The 20559-nt window shown below is 35.3% G+C and overlaps 1 long non-coding RNA gene across 1 annotated transcript; it reads right to left on the reverse strand.

Annotated features, from left to right (window-relative positions):
• Positions 1-1242: 1242 nt before the first annotated feature.
• Positions 1243-19853, reverse strand: LOC127710702 (uncharacterized). The gene is made up of 2 exons (XR_007986287.1): positions 19758-19853; positions 1243-1559 (listed from the first exon to the last, which is right to left on the reverse strand). It is a non-coding gene; the product is annotated as an uncharacterized LOC127710702 (long non-coding RNA).
• Between the last annotated feature and the right edge of the window lie 706 nt (positions 19854-20559).

The following is a 20559-nucleotide window of genomic DNA, read 5'->3' on the forward strand; positions in this document are numbered from 1 at the left end:
ACTTTAGTTAAGTTCTCAAAAGAAAAATTGATTGAATACAATAATTATACATTTAGGCTCAGTGAACCCTTTGGCTAAAATGGCTGCATTTTCACCTTAAAATTTACTCTGAGTACAGACAATTATGAGTATCTGGAAATTTTTCAAGGCATAGCATACTCTAGATAAATAAAATTCAAATATATTTTGCAGTGCACTTTTTTCATTCCTCCAGAAGGTGCCAAAATAAACTAAGTTGGGAAAGAGGTTTGAGAACTTCCCCACAGGTAATAATTGAAGTGAACTGTATTGATTGATATTAAAGTGTTACTTGGCCTGTCTCGCTTGGCTCTAGGGTTACCCCAAGGGTTAATACAAGCTAAGCTTGGTGTAAATGTGCATTTACCTTCCTACTAGGTGTCAATCCCTGCTAACCTCGTCGGGTCCTAAATCTATTGCTCCTTGCCTTGCTCGTTCCACAGTAAGAGAGGGACGCACTTGAAGTAGAGGCTGAGAGTACCCAACTGTGACCCTTGTGTCATGTATCCCTTCGGATCCCCTCGGTGCTGTAACAGTACCCTCACGACAGGCTGGGGAAACCCCCCAGTTCTACAGGGCAATGACACAACACCCCCTCCACCTTAAAAAGGAGGAACTACAGTTCCGACAAAGAACAACTGTAAAATCTTACACAAGCTTCCCAGGTTAAGACTGGCAGCGTCTTTTATTAACTTAACCATGACACAAGATATCTAAAATATCCACTCCCCCCTCCCTTAAAATTGAACAAACATAATCTTTCCCTGAGAAAAATTAATTACCAATGTAAACATAAGCATACAAATGACAATTCAGCTCTGAACAGCTATCTAGCTATGGAGTATCAAACTCCCAACAATTTACACACAAGAGTTGCCAAATGGTGCTAACCTAAGCAGGTTCTTCAGGACATCAGCCGAACTCCACGTCGACCATAGCCATATGATATTCCAATTTAACAAGTCCTGGAAACATGTCTCACTACGAGACGATAAACTGCGTGCTCAACACGTCTAAATCCCCGACTCTGTGTAACGTTGATAATTACATGTATCAACTGTTCAAACCTGAACTGAAGAAAACATACTTCACAATATACATGCATTAAATAAAACAATGGTGCTAACCTAAGCAGGTTCTTCAGGACATCAGCCGAACTCCACGTCGACCATAGCCATATGATTTTCCAATTCAGTTAGAAAACATTTACAACGAAAGAAGAAATGACAATTACAGAAAACAATTTTATTAAGTTCACCTTCCAATACAATAATTTCTTCACTCATCAAGACGGTTTCTGGAGAAAAAAAAACAACTTTTAAATTAATTTTACACTACCAGAATCTTATTTCACAACCATTTGTTTCATGTTTTGGGTTGTCTCCTCTAGCACCAATTTGGTTGACAATGCTCGTTGTGAGTTTTGTTTTTGGTGTTTTTATATATTTCTTTTTGCACAAGATTTGTTTTATCCTCACAAGTCTTTGGATATAAAAATCGACGTCTGGTGTTGCTCTCATTCTGCCTTACATCATTTTCAGCTAGAAAGAAAAAATAATAATTTAATGCTTCTAACGCTTGATAGATTTTGCCGCAATACGAGGACCACAAGATAAATAATTATAAAATCATAATTAGGAGAAAATATTTCATCTGAAATGATGTTTTACCAAGTGTTGATGTGCAAGCCACAGATTGTTCCTTGGACAAAATAACTAATCAAGAATTTGATAAACAACCTAAACCTCACACTGTGTACAAACTGCACAATCGAGAATTTGCTTCATGCACTAGTGGGCAACAACAGTTTTTATAAGATATAGGTGTCGGCGTTGATTTGCATTTGTTTGGTGTTAAAAATCTGATAATATTGTTTGTATAAGTATATAATGCAATACTTTGCGTATTAACGACGATGAAAGTAAGAAACAGAAGAAAAAATACAATGGTGCTAACCTAAGCAGGTTCTTCAGGACATCAGCCGAACTCCACGTCGACCATAGCCATATGATATTCCAATTTAACAAGTCCTGGAAACATGTCTCACTACGAGACGATAAACTGCGTGCTCAACACGTCTAAAATCCCCGACTCTGTGTAACGTTGATAATTACATGTATCAACTGTTCAGATCTGAACTGAAGAAAACATACTTCACAATATACATGCATTAAATAAAACAATCCCAAAGTCCTAAAGACAAGTTCATTACTACCGCCCTGAATTTCAAAATGAATCTAACTAATATGTATACCCCTATACATAATTTACAACCGACTAAATACTATATGTCTATAATCCCATAACTGGGAGGGATGTACATGACCATAAATAATATGACTTTTGTCAAAAATCAAACCTATATAGTGCCTCTATACAAGGATAAATTTTACTATTAAACTTCTATAATAGTTTAACTACAATATACATGATAAATACTAGTCATGACACCACTCTTTATATCGGTTGCATCTGCTGAATATCTTCGTGCACTTTACATGTGAGAGTGTGAAGCAAACAATTAATAAAAATCACATAAAATACAATTACGGTTCACACTCAACACAATACCAATGGCGGTCAATCCCAATCTGGAAAAAATGGTCTGTTTTGGCCTCCGTACTACTGACGGCGCCTCACCTCGTTGTGACGACGGTGACCCATCAGGTTAAAGCATACGCTGTCATCTAAGACTGTTCCTTCACAGATCAGTGTAACATTCCCACTTTCAGGGAAACGTTCGGTTACTACCTTGTACAGTTCTGTTATAGAACTTATCCTTGCCATGCACTGCAAACCTTCATACTGTATAACCACAAGTGTTGGAACATGAGGGCTCGGGTTTGACTTGAGCTGCGAAGAAGAAGGCTCTACCTGGGATTTAGCTAGTTGTGAAAATGAGACCCAGAAAAATTGCGGTTTCATTCTCCGGAGTATGGTGTGCATTTGTGTCAGTGTCTGTCGTAATTTAATGGAATTTCCTCTTATTTTCCACAAGACTCGGTGTATCCGTATAGCTCATATTCAAATTTTCACTCTCAAAGTGAATTTCTTCTTTTTCGTCCAGCACTATGAAACATTCTTCTTTTTCCGACACAATATTGTCTTTCTCCCCTTCTTTTGGAAGGATTGGTGACTCATTTTGAGTTTCATGATCAAAGGCTGGCCAAAAACTGGCATTCATCTTAGCAAGTTCCTCAGGTTTTGGAGGATTTCTAGGATTGAAGTTAAATCCTTCGGCTACCATTTTTTGTTGTTCAGGGGTCTAAAAGGGAAGAACTGAAGTTAGGACTTTTCAGTTGAGTAAACAAGCAGGGCTGTTTACTGGTCTCAAACTATATCTAAAAAACTCTGTCCATCCCATCTCTTTACATACTGAACGATGGATTTGCATCTGTATCCCTGTAACATGTGTAGAACGGGGCACACAAGACTTCTCATAAAGGAAGTTCACCAATTCTGTGGCAGTCACCTTTTCCTGCCTGTTTAACCATTTTCCTATAAGCATAACCACATAAGCTCTATGTTGGTGAAATCCACTGTCCTTCATGAGTCTTGTAGAATGATAGGTCTGGAACATTTCAGAAAGATATTCTTCAAAACAATGTCGTTTTAAGTCTCGTCTATGTACTACTGCTGGTCAGTTCTTAACCAGACATTTGCGATCAGTCCGACTTTGAACCCGTGTCCTCTCCCTTTTCCCACTTTTGGGACAAGTATAATACTCAAGGTTTAATTCACCTGTCTCTACCTTGTTAGTACAGCACTGATTGTTATTGTTTCTACATTGATCGTGCTCTTCCTGTGTTCCTCTTTTATCAGATTCTTGGGTAGATGTCGAGGCCATCATGTCTAGGTTAGACTTTACTTGAGGAATCATTTATGACTGTTTCAGAATGAAAATCAGCACTTTACCTGCTGAGTTCTGTGGCTGTGAACCTTTGTGTTGACTCTTCGGGTTTCTCATCAGAAGTTGAATCTGAAGTGTTCGGTCCATGAACAATGTTGAAATTTGGTTCATGAGCAGTATTTTCATCTCTTAGGATTAGTGGCATGTTTCTGTTTTGTACAGTTATGATTAATTCTCCAATATTCATGTTAACTTTGTTTTGTATAATAAAGTCACATCCAAGTATTTGGAGCTACATGCAGTTGTAGATTGAACTGTTTATCTCCAATCTTGAACATGGTAGGACTATTAAGCCTGCATGGCATTGTCATGTTGGTACCAGCACTATCCATGGTGGTCTCCCTGATAGCATAGGGCTTAGGCTCCAAAGTGTCAAAATGTGTGTCCTTTAGAATAGTTACTTCAGAACCAGAGTCAACTAAAGCAATTACTTTCTTATTTGCAATATCTACTTCAACTCTCAAGAGTTTAGCTGCTCCTTGTGTTCTCACTGTACTAACATGACTAATTCCTGATACTGTCCCTTCAGATTCATCAAAATCATCTTTGTTCTTCTCATTAAAAGATACTTGAGATTTTGGCTCTTTCTGCACTGACTATCGACTTCCCGTATCTTGTAGGTCTGGACAGTTTCTGATATAATGACCTTGCTTGTGACAATTATAGCATTCAATATAATAACCACGTCTGGTTTGTCTCCTGTCACCTGAATTATACCTCCGCCAACGTCCTTGGTTTTTATAACTACGTCTAGGCGAATAATTTGAAGACCTGTTGTCTCGATTAGGTGACATAGAACTTGGACTGGTTGCTGGTTTGGCTGATTTTTCCTGAACCAATCTGGTGACTGTGGAAATTATTTTTTCCATATATTCTTCCATCCGTGAGAGACAGTTGTCCATACTGGACTTGGAGCTTCCTACGCCATGGACCACTTGAGGGTTTGCTGTCTTCTCTATAGGAGACTTCTCTGTTTCCTTCCCAGGCTTTTTAATAGCATTTACTGCTTTCCTAGTGTGCTGATACCATCTAATCATATCTAAAGCAGCATCCATGGTCTAAGGCTTTGATATACAGGCCTCAGTTCCTGCCATCTCATCATTGCAACCAGACAAAATCTCATGATAGCCTGTTCAGTCATTAGTTGTTCTCTACATCTGCTATAGGCTCTAGTTGCGAGAGACAGCACCTTTTCAGACCACTCCTTCAAGGACTCCTTTTCTCCTTGGGCACTTGTCTGAAATTGAACCTGTGAGGTTTCTGGCAGTTCCTGAAAACCGAATCTCTCATTCATATTGGATATGATGTCATTGGAACTCGCTGTTTTGTTATTTTCCAGGAGTAAGGTGTACCACACACTGGTCGCATCTTCTAAACACCAGCATAGCTGTTCCCTCCTCTGTTCATCCTAGCATAACCAGAAAACTTAGTATAAAAGGCTTTCCAGTTGCCTTTCCCACTGTTCTGGAGTGTTCTTGGGATCGAGGAAAGACATTGCTTTTTTTCAATTTTCTCTTTCTTTTTCCGACTCTTTGAATGTCGACTGTCTGTCTCAGATTCCGATTGAGAATCTCTAGCCGTTAGGCTTCTCCTAGGATTATGTCTACTATGTGCTGGAGAGTTTCTTACACTTCTAACTGGCGAGAAGTCTTGGCATGAATGATCACGAGGTCTATAGTAAGCATGTTCTGACCTTCGCTTCTTTCTGCTCCTTCGGTGTGCTGAAGCATCTGACGTGTCAGAATTACACGTACAATTAGAACCTGGATCACTTCTACGTTGCCTCGCATAGTAATCACTGTTATAGGGATATGCCTTCGGTCTTGCTGCGGTGTGCCAGACATAGAAACCTGTTGATGTGGCACAGGTATTGCATGTAACTGTGGCTGATAGCTATTCATACCTGGAGGCCCTGAAAGATTAGGCTGACCCAAGACTGGGTACGTTAAGCCAAATATGTGTTGCTGGTTGTAGGCCTGCACATTCGCTGGTGCCTGTGGCGGTGGTCAACCTCTAGGAGGCTAGAACATGGATGTTGTTGTACGGGTTGTGCATAGTTGTTGACTCCTAGTTGAAGCTGGTCTAGCCTTTGTTGTAGGCCTTGTACCTGTTGTTGCATTTGCACTGGTGACACAGGTTGTTGAACCTGGTTAACACCTGGTTGTTGGTTGGTGGAACCATATGATGCTACTGTTGGTTGGGTACCTGTTGGTGACTCGGTACATGAGTTTGTACAACTGGTTGTTGAACTCTGTTGACACCACCTTGTGTGTTGCTAGTACTCAGTTGGTATTGATATGTTGATGGTATATCTGTTGAATATTTCCCCTGTGAATTTGGTTTGAATTGCTGGAATTTATAACTCTGACCTGGTTGTTGAGGGTTGTTGTAACCTTGTTGAAGGTAGGTTTCTGTATGTTGAGCACTCCGTGAGAAGTGGTGAATATGATCAGAAGGTAACCTTTCTGGTTTGGCAATCGATCTTTGTTGTGAACTATTGTCGACTCCACCTTGTTGTAAACTGTTGCAGCCAAGTTGATACTTATTGAAGTCCTGTTCTTGACTCTGATGATAAATTGGTTGTTGATGTTCCACAAATTTAGAAGATACCGGTGGACGACTTTCGACACCAGAAGTCTGGTGTACAGGACTGTTGAAATCTTGTTGACGGTGGTAATCCTCATGTTGAAAAAGTGATGATAATGGTTGAACACGTTCAACTGTTAATGTGTTTAGTTTGTATATACCCCTATGTTGTTGGTAAGGAATTTTACTTGGTGACAACCTGTGATATGCCTGTGAAGCCTGTTGAAGGTGGATGGCTACCGGTTGTTCTTGTTGACGGTAGAGGTTTTCATGTTGTACACTTGGTGTAAAGTGGAGAACATGGTCACTTGGCATCTCATCAGTCGTGATAGGTAATTTATGTAGTTAGTGGCTGTTGATGACCGTTTGAGGCCTGTTGATGACCTGTTGACCTGGTTGTTGAAAACTTGCCACAGCTGGTACTTGTTGTTTCTCAACATTTAAATGCTGCATATGGTCATGGCTACATGTAGTAAGGTCTAAAACTTGTTGCTGTAGACTGACAGCACAATCCTGTTGTTCCAGTTGATGTTTGACAACCATATTGTTCTGTCTAATACTGGAATGCTTGGGTGCCCTGCACTAGCACTCTCCCTAGTTGGACTAGATCCAAAATCAATCAGTTTGAGAAGACCCTCTGTCGCTCTCAGGTAGGGAATTTGTTCTAAATATTTCTACCAATATGAATTCCGTTGTTCCTCATATCCATTATTCGACTGCCTATGACATCACCTATGCCAGGCATACACTACCTCAGGTTCAAGGGGAAGGCGTTAGACTTTCCCTACCAGATATTTCACTGAAATGGCCCAGCTCACTGAGCAAACTTTATATCTCGCCGGACACCTTCTCTATCTCAGATTTTAATACTGACTGCATTGTAATTGGTGAAATTGTTTGTCCGAAATCGGGCTGTTCTATAGATTTTAGGTATGGCTTGGACTCATAGGAACCTATGGGTGTGATCGCTTCAGGTTAATGATGTTCCTCTATCAAATTGCTTACTTCTGACCCAAATTTGCACATATTTTCAATTTTTTCTCTGTTCTCCTTCTGTTGATGAACAGGAATAGGTCTGAAGTATGGTGTATCTTCATATGCCTGTGTTCTACCCACATCTGGGTCAGAACATACTCTGCGTAAAGGCGTACCTCTTATATCATCAGATGTATTCGCACGCACTGGACTAAATATAGGCGTTGACTGCCCGTCCCTGTCTAATACTGGAATGCTTGGGTGCCCTGCACTAGCACTCTCCCTAGTTGGACTAGATCCAAAATCAATCAGTTTGAGAAGACCCTCTGTCGCTCTCAGGTAGGGAATTTGTTCTAAATATTTCTACCAATATGAATTCCGTTGTTCCTCATATCCATTATTCGACTGCCTATGACATCACCTATGCCAGGCATACACTACCTCAGGACAGGTGTTGATTTTAATCCTGTACCCTCCTTCTCTCTCCATTATGACTTTCTATTATTTTAAAATTATTCACTGTAAATTTACTTTACTTTATTTCAAAATAAGTTACAAAGCAATATATATTATTCATTGTAATTAAAGCAACAATAAATCTTTATTCAATAAAAAAGTCAATATAAAATCGTATACGCAGTTATACAATATGCACAAAATTTTCCGCGTGTTTCTTTACATCCGTAACTCTGGAATACAAGATGGCGCCCAAATCGCACGGCAAAAATCTCGCTTGACCTCGCTATCAATATAGGAAACTTTCAAAAAGTTTCTTTCCAGCCAAAAAAGTATTCAAATACGATGTATTTTTACTGACTTTCACCCAGAAAGTAAAACACGGGACCTGGTATGACTCCCTAAGACAAAATACCAATTGTCAGGATTGACCGTAGGCATTCAAATTTTTGGAGTGATGCCAAGATGGCGTCCGATCCCCTGCAGGACCAAAGTTTAAACCACCCGCAACTACCAGTAAAGTGTTTCTTGGCCTGTCTCGCTGGGCTCTAAGCTTGGTGTAAATGTGCCTTTACCTTCCTACAAGGTGTCAATCCCTGCTAACCTCGTCGGGTCCTAAATCTATGGCTCCTTGCCTTGCTCGTTCGCAGTAAGAGAGGGATGCACTCGAAGTAGAGGCTGAGAGTACCCAACTGTGACCCTTGTGTCATGTATTCCTTCGGATCCCTCGGTGCTGTACAAGTACCCTCACGACAGGCTGGGGAAACCCCCTAGTTCTACAGGGCAATTACACAACAACATGGACAATAGAGGGACAATAGATACCTGACAATAATTGGTTGTTTCAACTGTGTAACTGAGTGGACCATATCATGTGAAATTTATCTGTTTGTTAATTTTATCATCTTCTGCAAGGACGAAAAAAGTGCACAGCAAAATCCAGTTAAGCTTTAAATTTTTTAAAACATAAAGTGCATTTGAATTTTATTTATCTAGGGCATGCTATGCCTTAAGCACAGCTTAGTCTGTACTCAGAGTAAATTTTGAGGTGAAAATGCAGCCATTTTAACCAACGGGTCCACATGAACCTTAAGGTTCATCAGAAGGAATTGAAAAATATGGCCGTATTTACACCACAAAATTTACTCTGAGTACAGACAAACCTGTGCACCTGGAAAAGATTTAAGGCATGGCAGGAACTAGGTAAATAAAATTTGAATGCATTTTATGTTCAGAAAAATAACCCTTACCTGGAATTGAAGATTCCTTTTTTTTAAGTCTGCAAAAGGTGATAAATGAAACAAACACCTGAGTTTCATTTGATATGGTCCACTCATTTACACAGTTTAAATCACTTATTGTTGTGCAGATATCTATTGTCCAGTTAATCAATACAATTCACTACAATTATTTACATAGGGGAACATCTCAAACATTTTTCCAAACTTAGCTTATTTTTGCACCTTCTGAGGAATCTCAAAATCCAGAAAAGTTTATAATTTTCTAAAACATAAAATGCATTTAAAATAAAACTATCTAGTTCCTGCCATGCCTTAAAACTTTTCCAGATGCACAGGTTTGTCAGTACTCAGAGTAAAATTTGTGGTGTAAAAAAGGGCCATATTAGCCAAAAGGTTATGATAAACATTAAGCACAGAAACAAGGTACACTTACAATGCTTTGTTTTGAAAGAAAACAAAAAGAAAGCGTTATTTGCAAAGGGTCATCGAGGGTCATAAATATATCGATTACATGAAAAACAATAAACAGCTGCGCCATGAGCGCATGATACGCCCGTCACGTTTTCAAAGAATAAAAGTTCAATAACTTCTCAATGTCATATCAGAAATGTATAAAAAACTAAAGGGAGGTTATTTTAAAAGATATAAACAAGTCGCCAAAGTTTCATCAAAACTACTCAAAGCATTGTTGAGTTATTGTCCGAAAAATGGAAAATCCCCCTTTTTTAATGAAAAAAAACCCCATAACTCGGAAATGTTAAATCAAAAATTTATAAAAATCGAATGGGAGCTCACGTCAATAGATATAAACAATTCATCAAAGTTTCATGCAAATTGGTTAAAGCGTTTTTGAGTTAGTGTCCGACATGTTGATGACGGACGGACGGACGGACAGACGGACAGATGGAAGGTCGGACGGACGGACAACGGTATACCATAAAACGTCCCGTAAACGGGCGTATAAAAACACAAAGGACAGCAATACGCAAATAAACTAATAAAAAAAAGAGCGATAAAAACCATGCATAAAAACCGGAAATGGAGGATTATCAGGTTGTCCGGTTTGGGTAAATAATAAATGTCTCTTGACATCCGCCGAGTGAAGGTCAATTTCGGTGAACGAGGATAGAAAGGGGGGCCTTCGTCATACAGGATTTTGTTTATGTACAGAAGGTGAATACGTCTGATCAATTTCTTGATCTCCGGATATTTCATGGCGATGAATTTAGATATTATAACTATATTAATTCATTTTTACAAATAAAAGATATAATATTTGGATCATAATTGTATTAAAATTCATTGAAATAATATAAGAGGGGTAATTCTGAAGGACAACAAAACAATTAAAATTGCTTGCACGCTTTTTATCTCTGCATTTGTGCTCATTCATTATATTTTATAGTGTTATATTTGAAATAAAATCGACTGCGATGCACTCGATATGGTTGAACCTTTTCTGCAATTCAAGCTTCATGTGTTTTTCATCTTTTTTTCTCTCATTCGCCTTATAAAAAATAAAAACCCAGGAGGAATAATAAAAGAGGACTACATTTTTTTTTTTTATAAAACTTGCCATTATTAGCTGCTGTTATAACTAAATCCTCCTCGTTGTCCGCACTTAAATCGGATATATCTGAACACAGATTTAAGTTTAAGGTTCATGTGGACCCTTTGGCTAAAATGACTGTGTTTTCCCCTCAAAATTTATTCTGAGTACAGAATAACCTGTGCACCTGGAAAAGTTTTAAGGCATAGCATGCCCTAGATAAATAAAATTCAAATGCATTTTGTTTTAGAAAATTTCAGTACAGTTCACTTCAGTTATTACCTGTGGGGAAGTTCTCAAATCTTTTTCCCACCTTTGTTTATTTTGGCACCTTCTTGAGGAATGAAAAAAGTGCACTGCAAATTCCAGCTAAGTTTCTAATGTTTTAAAACATAAAATGTATATGATTTCTCTAGAGCATGCTATGCTTTAATGTTTTTCCAGTTACGTAAGCTCGTCTGTACTCAGAGGAAATTTTGATTTGAAAATGCATCCATTTTAGTCAAAGGGTCCACATGAACCTTAACCCAAAATTTGAAACAATGCAATTACTATATTCATGATATTTGACATCGCTATCTTCTTGTTGAAAAGAATTTTGCAATAAGAATATACTTTCATCGTCCTCTTTATCCATTTCGAGACACCAAATACATAATGTAGCCCGAGCGCACGCACAAAGCATAATACACATGTCTTCATATACATGTACATGATGTAGTTTACCTTCAACAACTGTACTTTTTTTTTGTCTATTGTTTAGGTTGAGCTACTGTTTAAAGGGGCCAACATGTATTAATACAGTTTATCCAAATCAATTTACCCACTTGAGGAAAATAAATCTTAACGAAATTTTGTATTTGTTTGGTTTTTTCACCTTCTTTGAACAGTTGAAACAATGTTTTAAGTAAGCTATAAGTCTCTAACAGTTCATTCTGTAAAATATTGAGTAGATATTCGGCCTGCGGCCTCAGACTTGTCCAACATTTACATAATTGACTGTTATCGGCTTATCGGGATTGTAATATAGCCATTTCATATGTATATGGTTGAGAGAAAAAAAATTAAAACAAATTCATTAATTTCAAGCATCTAAGCGCTTTTCAAGATTTACCTTTCATTAGAAACACTCATTGCAAAATATTGACTACATGTAGTTATATCATGTATATACACTGTTCTCTCTTTTTCTAACAGTAAAACTCAATCTCTGCTTTACTGTGGATTCAATAACATTTACTGTTTTTTCATTAGTACAACTACGTGTATAGTATGAGTAAGTCTGTAATTGTCTTCCAAGTGACTACGATTGTTTTTCTCGATGTGGGGATAGCTTTCTGTCAGCTCTAACTGAAGTAACCATGGGGGGTCCTGTTTGATTTCTATTTTCAACATTACCATGCACGTTGAGCGATAGCGTTTTAAGCATTGTCAGATACATAAATAAATCAATATTTTACAATTATAAAATCTAGTAAATCTGTACTTTTCTTCCGACACTTGCACAATCATTTTTTTTTTAGCATATGGTTCATACTTGAATAAATATTTATTCAATATTTAGAATTTTTTAACCGATTTTCATATATCTGGACTGAACCCCCACAAACACCAACAGATGCATCTTCCGTAACTAGAAAAAAAAATGTCTTCACAGAAAACGAGGACGGTTACGATGGCCCGGGACATCAACAACTTCATCAAGCTAAGACACAAGATGATAAAACACATGTGGCCAAACACGTTGAACTTCATTCATACAAATCCTTCTTGTTCATTTCAATGGGCGGTGAATTTTATATTTCGCGAACATGATCTTTTTTTCAATTGATAAAAACTAAATTGCATTGTTCAATGACATGTTGTTCTTTTTATGAAAAAAAATATAAATATGCTGGAATTTAAATTTAATTGAATTAGGTTTAGTTTTAAAGATAATACTTAAAGGCACGGTTATGTTAGGTATAATTTGGTTATATAGTTCCTAAAGTTGCTACGTGTTTATAATTATAGTTTATGGTTTTCAAATGTTTTGATTTTAGCGTTTCGGATTAAGGAATATCCAGAAAAGCGCTTCGGACGCACACAATTTAGAAAGTGTTATTTTCATTGTGAGTTCTTGCTTTTCTGAAATATATATAATTGCGATAAGGGTCGTTTGTTTTAGGTTTTAGTTTTCTCTACAGTGTCTTTGCGAACTATTGTTAGCTTCAGTATATAGTTTTCTATGTAGTGTTTGGTAATCTTGTTAGCAATTGTCTCGTGCCTTATATGAAGTGAAAACATCGCTAACTAAGGAAAAATTGTAAATAGGTGAGCTTGAAATCAGTAAAAAAATGGAAAAGAAGACAAAACCTAAAATCATCAGTATAATAACCTCAAACAAATCGGTAGTTTAAAACACTGTCTGAAAATATGAAGAAAAAATATCATTGGATATTTAAATTACAATTATTATCTTAATAGTTAAAAAGTTGTAACCAATAAAACAGTATGTGATGAATTTCAAACAAACCATTTTCAAAAGGTACATTTTAACATAGAATGTTGTACCACATTAGATATCAGATCATGACATCAACTATTAAGTTGGAATATGGCCGAATATTTGGTTTACGTGTCAGATTTATGTCTTTCATGACACGTAATCCAAATATTCGGCCATATTTAAGTTATAGATAATGCATATTTTAAGGTTTTTCTTGTCGTAGAACACCCCGAGGTGTGTTCTACGACAAGAAAAACCTTAAAATACATGAAATATGCATTATCTGATTTATATACCATCACAAAAATATTGTTTTTTATGAAGATTTGCAAAATTTAGCATCCTATTTTACCAACCACACTAAAGTGGGATATTCCTTTTTAATGCGTTCAGGTTTTAATACGCCCTACGGCTCATTTAGAATGTGAAATAAAACTCACTAATTAGTCTAGATATAAACCTTAGAAATTATTATCCATACACAATAAAAATACTACTGTAACTGCATGAAGTAAGACACAAATGAATTGTTACCATCTGATAACGGTGTATGAAAAATACAAGACACTTTGTAAGTAATTTATTGTACCAACTTAGTTTATGGAAAGGGGGAGGTGCTATGTTTTTTTTTGTCTATTTGTAACGACATTTTATCGCGGAAAAGTGATTATTTTTTCAACAATTTTAATTGAATCGAATGAAATATTCAGAATGATTTTCTTTTGAATAGCAATACATTTTTTTAACAGATAATCAGGATATAATTATTTACCCTCCCCCCACCCGACCTCATTGTGAGGTACGTGAATGTTATTCAATAGAATATAAGAATATTTTATTAGTTAATCATTTGATAGAGTAAAAGGTATACATAAATGTAAAAAAGTTAAGAACTGACACGAAGGGGGGCACGAAATCGTGATACATGTACATGTTACACGAAAACGAATATCAATTCTTGTAGGTCACAGTATGATGTCCTATTTAGTGTGTATCGTCCTGAACATGCATGAAATATTTGCCACTGGACGTTAAGTAACCATCAATCAATCAACCTATTCAGTGTGAATCAATAAGATTTTCAAAATCTTACACACGAATATGTTAAATCTGGCTTTATTATAAAGTGTTATGAAAGTTTTACATTACAATTCGTCTCGTATATATGATAATGTCTCTGTATTGTAGCGATAAATTAACAAAACTTCACATTATTTGTTTCTTAAATTAATATTCGGGCAATGACGATTTTTTTTTACACCTATCATAGATTGAACTTTAAAAATTAAATTCCCAAATCGACAACAGAAACTATCAGACGAATATAATTTTGAAGTAAATTATAGTTTGCATTTTTATCAAGGAAAATAATGACCTCACACAGGTCATTATTTTATGCCTTGGAGCATATTTCATTGAAACATGGTATCGTCCGGGTTGATTCTTTGAAAGAATGACCTATCTTTCTGAAAGAAAATAACTTCATATAGGTATATAACTAGTTTTAAAGTTACTGTCATGATCTGACGTCTTTCAAATTAAAATTACATGTTAATAAAATGTGTACCTATACACTACAGATGATTTAAAAAAAGTAATGACAAACAAATTATTTCATTTGAAATCTTAAAGGTTTGAACAACTTTACTCTGCTAACGAAGTTAGAGCTATTTTCCTAATGCTTGTAGTTTAAAGGTTTGGTTGGCTTGCTTGCTTTGTTTGTATAAATGTTTGCTCATGCATTGTAATTAAGCTTGACATCTGCAATCAATAGATAGGCGGGGATTCAGCTTGTATACATTATACTTAAATGTAATTAGAAGTTAAGTATAATGCAGAGTATAATGTATACAAGCTGAAGCCCCGCCTATCTATTTATTGCAGATGTCAATCTTAATTACAATGCTTGAGCAAACATTTATACAAACAAAGCAGGCAAACCAACCAAACCTTTAAACTACAAGCATTAGGAAAATAGCTCTGATTAACCAAACACACATGTATTTGATATCAACGAAAAGAAAACATATTAAATGTCCAATAGTGGGCAGCATTTAAGTAGGCCTACTAGTAATATCCTGAATTTCAAAATTATGAAAAAGGCAAAGGTCACGGCTTATGGACCGTCATCACTACAAAGTCGTTATTCTGAAATGGCCAATATTTGTCTAATTTTGGGAAACATTAGGTCTAGTCCACTAAATCAGTTCTTCCAAGTTTTATCTGCCTCACTGTGACTTTGAGATGAAGAACAGCAATAAAATCGCTATCCCTTTGCTTTTTATGTGATTTTTGGCTGCGCATATACTGATTTTGTGTCATGGATGGATACCCCATATCATTTGTTTTTCTATTATAATTTGCAACATAATCATCTTTATTGTCTTATAAACAAATTAAAATGTTTGTGACACAAATATATATACCAATGCAATATAAATTGAACATGAATAATTAATGCAGTCAAGAAATATATATATATAACACATGAAACATTAAGCTGCTTCTGTCCTCAGTTCAAATGACTGTTTAAAAAAATAGCCGATTAGTTTCAAAAGTCATTTTCTGTTGATAAAGGGTTTAATGATATAATAATTTTTTAGTCTTTTGGAAGTGACATAATTTCGTGTTCGATTTTAACTCTTTAAATAGATCCAATCTTAATTATTATTTATATTTATATTACACTCCAAGAGGAAATGTTCCTCGTTTTCAAGAATATGGCATAGTGTACAAGTCTATCTTCTCTAGGGATTTTAAAATATCTACCCTTTTCAAGTTCAAACGGAGTTTGGTGCAACACTTTCTTATAATTAAATCGTGAAACCTGAAGTACAATTCTTTATCTTGGCCAGGTTTTATATTTTTGTATAAAAATAACTTACTTTTTTCATCATAACTATTTAATTTATTTGCAATTAAAATTTTATATTTGTCTTCTATTTCACTCTTGATAAGAATCTTGAGTGGTTTTACTTCTTTCAAATTTTTACAATATTCTATTTTATGTAAGATATCGCTACCAGGTATAATATTTTTGACATATGTATACCAAGAATATGTACCGTTGTGTCAAATGATTTGACAACACAAATGCCTCTTTTAGAAGGGGATTTATGTTTCCGGTGTAGAGTATTGCAAGATAAATCAAAGACTGAATTTAAATGAAAAGTTCAACTGGCCATCTTCCAAGTTCAGATCGTGCTCCCACCATTTGAAGCACACTTTTTTATTCCCAATATAAATTTACAAAAGTTTAAATGACCTTTTCAGAGGGTGTTTTGTCTATAAAATAAAATGAATTTAGACTTTTTCCCCTTTTTTTAGCTCGAGTTTTAACCCTATGATAAGTCAAATAACTATCCATAAATGTAATGTTTGAGTTGTAAGTCAGGACTGAGGGTATCAATTTATCAAAATGATCATTTGAGACCTTTGCAGATTGCCCAAGGAAGACATTTTGGCTTTTATAGAAAACAAATCTTTTTGGGCCTTTCTAGCAAGATCCTCTAAACTATGATTCAGGTTACCATTACTTTTAAGAATTGAATATAGAAACTTATAAATGTTATATCCAGTAACATTCTGTAATAAATTATTTTTATAATTAATAAATGATTCCATATTACTATTACTTTGATGGTGAATAACCAGACTTTTGTGGTTTTTTTTTAAATATTGAGAGTGAGCTTCCAGTCATCACAAAAAACACTCAGGTTATTTACACTGTTTTGAAGACCGTCTTTACTCTCTGAGAGTATAATGAAATCATCTGCAAATAAAAGGGATCCAACGTTTGAATCAACTAATTGAGGTGGCTTGGGGTCTTCATTTGCTGTGACATCTTTCATATAAGTACGGAAACTATTTCATTACGGACCACATACTTTGGGAAGGTACTCCCCCTCTTTCTGAATATTTTTTTGTTTCTTTTTTAATTTTCAAAGTTAATATTTTTTAATATTTTAACATATTTTCATTTACTTAATGTGATTTATTTATATATGATGTGCTTCTAATCATATTTTCCACGTTGAAAATAAGAATAGAGGGCATCATATATATACTACTGTTTTGATTTTTGAAAAGGGAACGTAATTCCGGTAAGCGGTATAAATAACACCGATCGTATCGAGTCGAAACAATTTTTGGACGATTTATGCTTAGAAATTCATAAGCAGTGGCCGTCGGCTGTTTTCTGCTGTTTGGTTGGGTTGTTGTCTCTTTGACACATTCCCCATTTCTATTCTTAATTTTATTTCTACAAAAAAATATTTGTCCTGCTCCTCCCGAAACAAACATAATCATGCGGCGGTCATATTTGTTTACATTAACCATCATAGAATATATCCTAAAGTTAGGACCATCCTACGACCATCTTAAGACACATAAAAATATTTTCTAAACTTAGGACCATCCCTGTGAATTTTCCTATGCTACGATATGTTTGATAAACCCACTTAATACATTGATATGCCCATAGATGATCCTGAGACATGTCCTAGTCCTAGACCGTTACGATAAACAGGCTCCTGGGATATTGATAAAGAATTTACATTCTTCAAAAAATTTAAAGGGGAGACTTCCTGTGGTCCCTAACACTTTAACAACCTGTATTTGTTTCATATCTCGAAACAATAAAGTTTGTACAAAACTGTTAATTAATAAAATTTGTCGCAAATGCAAGACCAGACTACATTTAAACTGTTTAGTATATCCAAATAAATGTTATAAATGCAAACTTTAGCTGTGCTTCAATCAGATAATAGCAAAGTAAGAAGAAATATATTTTGCCTATATTGTGTCTTTATCAAATTTGTAGGGCGTTGTCTTCGTCGATGTGGCCATAATACACAAATTGATGAAGCTTAGTTTTGGTTATTTATTTTTTTTGAAATTTTTTTTTATATCTTTATATTCCATGTTTATGATATTATATGTTTAATTACCACTTTTTGGAATTACTCAACATTTGAAAGAGTTAAAAATAACTTAAATGAAAATGTACGATTGTTCCACTGTTAAACTCACATTTATAAATCAGTAAATGATGTTTTGATGTACTATAACTTTATTGGTAGCCTTGAAATATTATAGTCAAGTTTAGAAACATCTCCATATTATTTCGCTCGACGGAGATATTTCGAAATATATCTTTAACAGTAGACATATTTCGGCAATATAGGAATTTTTTGTCAATTACTACAATTACTAGTAGCGGATATGTTCCTAATGTCGTAACTACAATCCCGTCCCCTTTTCCCGAATGTGACCTACCGAATTAGACTTATTACCGGGTTTGTACAAACATGAGCAACACGACGGATGCCACATGTGGAGCAGGATCTGGTTATCCTTCCGGAGCATCTGGGATCATCCCTAGTTTTGGTGGGGTTCGTGTTGCTCAGTCTTTAGTTTTCTATGTTGTGTTTTGTGTACTATTGTGTGTCTGTTGGTCTTTTCCTTTCTTTTTTTTTTTAGCCAAGGCGTTGTCAGTTTATTTTCGACATGATGAATTTGAATGTCCCTCTGGTATCTTTCACCTCTCTAGTACTAAATAAGTGATATAATGGCTAATAATACATTGGAATGTGAACACAGACGGGAACTTATATTGGGAGCTGTGTCTATTTTGTTTTAGAGGAATTGAACTGAAGCTTACCCAATTTAATTCGTTTTAATCAGTAAATAGCCGTCTTCCCACTATTGAAAGAAATTGATCAATGAAGTGATTTCGGACGCCAGCGCTGCGTAGCTTGACACAGGTTTGTCACTGTTGGTTGGATGACTGTACAAAATCTGAAACTTTATTGGTCAAAGTTCATACGTTTAGATTCAGGTCAACAAATTGTTTGAAAAATTTAGTTATGAAAAAGAGTACTAGTATGCAAATTTAAAAAAAGTAAGACGAGAATAAAATGCATCTATTGAAGTTGAGAGGGGGCATTAGTCTTGAAAGTAATGTTTACCTTTTCAATAAAATAATATAATTCTCCTAATAAAATAAGTCTGGCTCCTGTATCGAGGAATACATTGCAGTATTTTTTTTTCAATAACAAACATTATTTTGTAGAGAGTTGTCTCTTTGGCAATCATACCACATCTTCTTTTTTATATGAATGCAATCGATAAATTGTACATGGTACGTGCTTAATGCAATCATCTTAGAGCTCTCGCAAGAGAAAAACAATGACACAAACTCAAACGCATTTAAACGCATTAGAGCACTACCACTGAAACAAAGCAACATCTCCAGTTTCCACTTAAAAGTCTAATAAAAAGGAATTTCTACAACATATACAAGAAAATATAAAAATTGCTTGTCTTGTACGACCTCTATTTAACTTAATCACAACCTTTTCTAAAAGAAGAAACGATTTAGAGCCTGGCATACTGTATAGATACATGAATACTGTATGATAACCTTTTGATGTCTCTTATGTTTTCTTTTTGTTTTGGTGTTTGGAACTATTAAAATGATGTATTCACCACATCAAATTTTATTCATACAAATATTGAAATATATAAACTTACTGGTTTGTACATGAAGTCACAAAATAACATTAGCTGCAAATATGTCCAAAAATTAATTCATTATGCACTACGTGAAAATGTCAAATAAGGCATTCGTGCATATTTAATTGATATTGTTTCATATTTCCACATTTTGCAACATTTGGCTACATGTTAAGATATTTTTTCATCAACAACAAAAACTTGTGAGAAGGAAAATCAATATTGCCATGAAAGTTTTACATAATTATGTAATTTTTTCCGAAAGCTGAATTTGATAGCAAAATTTTGATACATCAACGCTAGAAACAAGAATCAATCGTATACCACGGTGTCAATTGCTTTTGATATTGGGAAAATGCATTGCAATTAGGATACGTACATATATCGTTACGGCAATTGCTTTGGACAAAACTGAAATAAAAAGACACAAAAATATAAGCAGGGGTGGGGGTGGGGTGTGTGTAAAAAAAAAGGAATCCGTTAAATTTAATGAAAAAATACAATGTAGAAATACGAATAAAAATAGATGTGGGATATACGTCCATAAGAGAGCATTCTAACGACACTAACGCACCTGTTACATTTAGAGGTCAACATATGGTTACAAAGTAAAAATGCTCAAGACTTTCCGTACAGCGAATGATTAAATTCTGCAGTGACAACCAATGGTCTATCCTAACAACATATTTCCATAAGAACAAAAAAGTAACCCAAAGTAAACGTGATAGCAACCAAAATACATACATTGTCATACGGTTTTAATAACTAGTCACAATGACCTCTTTTCACAGTTATTCACTGGATTTATTTTCAATAGTCA

The sequence above is a fragment of the Mytilus californianus genome, unplaced genomic scaffold (assembly GCF_021869535.1).
Source record: "Mytilus californianus isolate M0D057914Y unplaced genomic scaffold, xbMytCali1.0.p SCAF_8, whole genome shotgun sequence".
NCBI classification, from domain to species: Eukaryota; Metazoa; Mollusca; class Bivalvia; order Mytilida; family Mytilidae; genus Mytilus; species Mytilus californianus.